This window comes from Sitophilus oryzae, unplaced genomic scaffold, assembly GCF_002938485.1.
Source record: "Sitophilus oryzae breed Bouriz unplaced genomic scaffold, Soryzae_2.0 scaffold_1177_pilon_pilon, whole genome shotgun sequence".
Taxonomy (NCBI): Eukaryota; Metazoa; Arthropoda; class Insecta; order Coleoptera; family Curculionidae; genus Sitophilus; species Sitophilus oryzae.
The window spans coordinates 2,436,678-2,442,337 of NW_022145812.1; positions in this window are offsets into that span (position 1 = coordinate 2,436,678).

Genomic DNA, 5,660 nt, shown 5'->3' on the forward strand with positions numbered 1-5,660 from the left:
CCTTACATCTTGTGATACGCATAGTTAAGTAAATATTAAATTTCTATTTTCTGTAGAGGCGTTTCTTGGCGTACTCTATTACATTTACCATTGTATTTGTAATATAAAAATCATGATTATACTAATAATCCCTAAAATGTAAAAAAGCATTAAATGCTTAGATATTATTGTTGAAAATAAAGAGATTATAAACAAAATTATTTATGTGTTAATACCCATTATAATACCCAATATCACAACCAATATTTAAGGAAACCTAGATTTTTTTCATAGTTTTTTTTTTAATTTGAGAATTAATTGAAGGGAGAGAAGAAAATAACTTATTATATTTTTTTTAAATTCTTCCATTATATGCGAGTTTCTATTATAGACGAGTTCATTATACAGGGTGTTTCAAAAATCGTGCCATCTCTCGTGGGGAGATTCCTCACTCCTTTTAATTATAGCACAGAATATCTAGCTACGCAACAGAAGCCTCGTTACACGTATAAAATCGTAGGTATCAAAAGGAGACAGGCTTTTAAAGCCTGTCTCCAAATCAGATATTTTGATGTGGTAGTTTTGCTACTACATAATAGAGGGCGATAAATTTAAAAGAAAACAGTTTTCTGAATGAATTTTATGCAGTGTTGCCATTGTGTATAATTCATATTCTAATACTTCCTTATAAAGCCTACCTTCAAATTTGCTACATCATTTAAACATATTAAAATAGACCAAAGCTCTTTTTTCAATCGTTTAGGTATTTAACTTGCCATGTTAGTTGGAGTTAAATCTTACAAGCTGAATTACAATTACTTTGTGACGTTTGATTGTAATTGAATTTCCTGGCGTTCGATTGGACTTATACTTGGTATAGTGAGTATCTTCGGTGACATTGTAATATGATGGTACTATGATGCATATAAAGTGGTACCTACCTATAGTACCATATTACGATACCACTTCCTGACGTTCGATTGGGCTCATATTTGATTATACTTGCGTATTTTTGATGACATTGCAATATTATAGTACCATAAAGCATATCAAGAGGTACCATAATGTAGTACCATATTACGATACCATTTCCTGGCGTTCGATTGGGCTTAAACTTGGTATACTACGTATCTTCGATGGCATTGTAATATGCTGGTACTATAATGCATATAAAGTGGTACCTACCTATAGTACCATATTACGATACCATTTCCTGGCGTTAGATTGTGCTTAAATTTGGTATACTACGGATCTTCGATGACATTGCAATATTATCAAGCATATCGAGTGGTACCATAATATAGTACAATATTATGATCATTTCCTGGAGTTCGATTGGGCCAAAATTTGGTATACTTGCGTTTCTTTATAAAGATTTGTTTAATTAATAATTTTAATTTATTTTACGAATTTTAATTTATTGTACGATATCATGAGTGACAGCAACTTTTATGCCGAACTAATATATTATTAATTGTACCTGTGTCACTTTTTAAAATCTACCTAGGTCTATATAAATATCGTGGCAAACAGAAGAAATTGATTTTTTATACTGCATTTTAATAAATTATTTCCATTATTATTAAACGTGTATTTCATTACTAACGTTTCAGCGTTAATAAATATCACTATCAATCGTCCTGTATATTATTAATTTTAAAGGTAATTAAAGTTATTTTCTTAGTTAACATAATAAAGTAGTGTATATATATTAAAAATGTATTTTGTGAGCATATGTTTTCTAATAATATACTTAAACTTAAAACTATTTTAAAAGCCAAACGAATAATTAATATAAGTGTATCTGACAAGAAACGAAGAATAGAAAAAAATTATTATACACCAGAAAAAGAATGGGATGCCAATTAAAGTCTTTTTGAATCTGGCAACTCTGCATATTTAGCCGAGCTTCAAGGCCGTCGACGTGCCGTCGATCCAAAACCGAACATTGAAAATTTCCAATTATATTCTGATTATGATATTGTCGCGCCATCTAGTATTTTATTTGTGCAATTTTAGCTCTTTCATTTCGAGTATTTTTCTGTTGCGTAGCTAGATATTCTGTGATTATAGGTTAGAATAAATTGTAACTTCTCTAAAAATTCTTTTAATTATTAAAATAATATAAACGCTATAATTTTTATAGATAAACAGTTTTATTATTCTTCAGTCACAAATAAATATCTATACAAAGTAGACGTATAAGAAAGCGATGGCAGAGTTGCTATAGCAACGCTTTGTAGAGACTTTAGCCCGAACAGGACGTAGGGTTATACAAATGGGGTTTCAAAAAAGATATACGAAAATATTAAAAACACATGAAGAAAAAAAATGAAGACTAAAAATAGAACTTCATAGAAAAACGACGACGTTCATAAAAGAGAAAGCTTCTAAAAAAGTAAATATAAATGAACAGTTTTTTTTATGAAAAACAGTAAAACGAAATATACTAATTTCTGCAACACCGTCCTCATCAAGATCAACAACACTTAGTAAAACTAAATTGGATTAAAACATAAATAAATACAAAATGATACAAGAGTTTTTGCACTAATGCACAAAACCCCTCTTTCAACATATCTTACATAAAAAATGAAAATTAGCATGATATTTTACTATACATATTATATAGACAGGCTAGATGTAATCTGTTCTTAAAAAAATAATAAAATGTTATGTTTTTTTTTATTATTTCTTGTTAGTTAGACAAGTCAGTTAGACAAGAGTAGATAATTTAATTTTGTATGCCAGTAACACTAATATTGTGTCTTAGCACAAATAATATTAATCAGTAAAATAAACAGATATACAGGGTGTCCAAAAAATAGTGTATCTAACTTCGGTGGGCGATTCTACAGATAAAACAAAATTCTAAGTTCCTATAAACATATGCCCTAAAATGCTTCCCGAATAAATTACAGCCCTTGAAAAGTTAAATAAAAATAATATATTTTGTTTATTTTTAAGAACATTGGTAAACCGTTTTTCTTGAAATTTGGTACTCTTATTATTTTGCAAAAGCCTCGACCCCTTTCTGTAAAATGTAGATGAATGTCATAATAAAAAAAATAAGTTTGCTTACAAAAACTTTTTATTAGGTTATGTTCATGATGTTCATTAGGCCGCAAATGCTACTTAATCGGTTGTATTTACGGACGTAAATAGAGATACGTAAATTAGGTTATAAATATGAACATAAAATACAACAAAATATAATCGAACGTTACTTTAGGGGTTATCAGTGAGACGTATCCTATTCGGACAACGGGTAGACGTCGGGCTAGTTTAAGTATATGTACGTCGTGCAAGCCAACGTGGGAACGACGTTGGGAAATTAATACAAATGGTACGTTGTTATTTTGTACGTCGACCGATCGTTGGATTTACCAACTCGGATCCAACGACGTCGCTTTTATAGGAAAGCGACGTGACCGGTCGTATCACCAGCACCCGACCTAAACTTGCACAAAGTCTGACGTCGCTTCAGGTCAGATTTAGTTCGAAGTCAGATAGATGCTACTTGGGCTACTGATAATACTTTTATCCTTATAGATAAAGTAATTTCGATAAATGAAAATTAAAGCTAGGACTTTTTAATGTAAAAAAGGTGCTCTTCGTTTAGTTCGAAACGGTGAACGGTTTTCAAGATCGTTGCGTTTAAAGGTTCCGATGCATCAATTTTAGCATTATCGAAATCAGGAAAATTTATTTAAAATATTTTTACATTTTATCATTTCACTAATACTAAAATCGATGCATCCTTAAACGCAAATATCTTGAAAACCGTTCAAAAGTTCCGTAAAAAAGTTCTAGCTTTTTATATCATTTGTTCAAATGACTGTATCTATAAGGATAAAAGAAGTACCACCAGTAGTACTCTACCGTAACGAAAATATATAATAACAAATAATATATTATTTTTATTTAATCTTTCAAGAGCTGTAACTTCTTCGGGAAGCATTCATAGGAACTTTTTGTTTTATTTTTATCTGTAGAATCGCCCACCAAAGATAGATACATCACAAGATTTTTGACACCCTGTATATGTATTTAGTTTTTTTTTCGTTAATAAAATATCTCCATTTCTTTATAAAATATATTTTGTCATCTTGCTCTAATTTTTATATGTAAATTGCCAAAATACTTTTTTTTCATATTGGGCATGCTCAATTAACTGGGTATAAACTTTTCGTCAATAATTCAATAACTAAACTTCTTTCCGTTTATTTCGCAGTTTTTGGCATACACTGTACAGGGTGGGTCAAATTGGACGCTTTTAAAGGGAAAACCCCTTTTCAATAGGAGATAGACGAAAACTAATATCGGCGTCTGGCGCTCAATTTTTATCAAAAACGTGATGGTGAAAACCGCACATCGATATCTATTACTGTTTCGGAGTTAAGGGGTGTTTTTCAAAAATGTGCATTTTTAACAAATCGCTGTAACTTTTTTACTATGGAAAATTTTGTATTTCTATGAAAACATTTCCAAAGCACATTTTAACGTAGAATGTAATGGTATAAGTATAGTTTTTTTTAAGTTAATAATTTAAGAGTTATCGGGACGCCCTGTATATTTTTGATTAACTGAAAAGAACTTAAAATTACCTTTCCAAAAATATAGCACACTTGATAATTTGATATAATCCCCTTCGAAATACAGAATTTTTAAAAGTTCGTCACTTTTAACTAGTAGGCTTTGGACCCCTTATTGATGATATGCCCCTAATGGAACTCAAAAACATATTTTTCCAGCAAGACGAGGCACCACCTCAGGACGCTGAAGTTATCAGCAAATTTTTGCAGCTAATTTCCAGAATAATTGAATAGTTAACAAAGATCCCAGCCGGTGGCCGTCGAGGCCGCCGGACTTAGTGCCTATGGATCTATCCTATATATATTTGCGGAAGAATAAAGGTACTTATTTTAAAATTGCCCGTATAATCTAGACAAGAATTAGAAATAATTAGCAATTATGAGTGGGTGTCTTTCACCCCCACTAAGTTAATGAATTCCGCGAGAAATGTTCATAAACGGCCCCGTCTGTGCATAACAGAAGACGGTCGATATGTCGAACACCTATAGCAAAATCTCATGTCTTGGTTTGCTATTTATTTTTATTGTTATTAGATATAATTTAAATATTTTGATGTTGGTTAAATATAGTTTAAATTTCTCCACTGCACTGATAATAGTTTAAATTGTTATAATAATTCTGCATCTCTCATAGCAAATATTATTTTCGTTTTAATTGATGCTCACAGCTAGATTTTTTTGCATTACAGCCTGCGCCGTTCAAAGCCTACTTATTTAAAGTGGGCGAATTTTTATAAACTCCATATCTCGAAGAGGAATCGTGCAAAATATCAGGTATGCTATATTTTTGGAAAGGTAATTTTAAATTCTTTTCAATGAATTAAAAATATATAGGGTGTCCCATATAAAAAATCAAATTGTCTGTTGATAATTCTTAAATTATTAATTTTTAAAAAATTATACTTAAACCATTAAATTCTACGTAAAAAGGTGCTTTGGAAATGTTTTCATAAAAATACAAAATTTTCCATAGCAAAAAAGTTACAGCATATTTTTGAAAAAAACCCTGTAACTCCGTAACGGTAACAGATATCGATGTGTAGTTTTCACCATCATGTTTTTGGCAAAAATTGAGCTCCAGATATC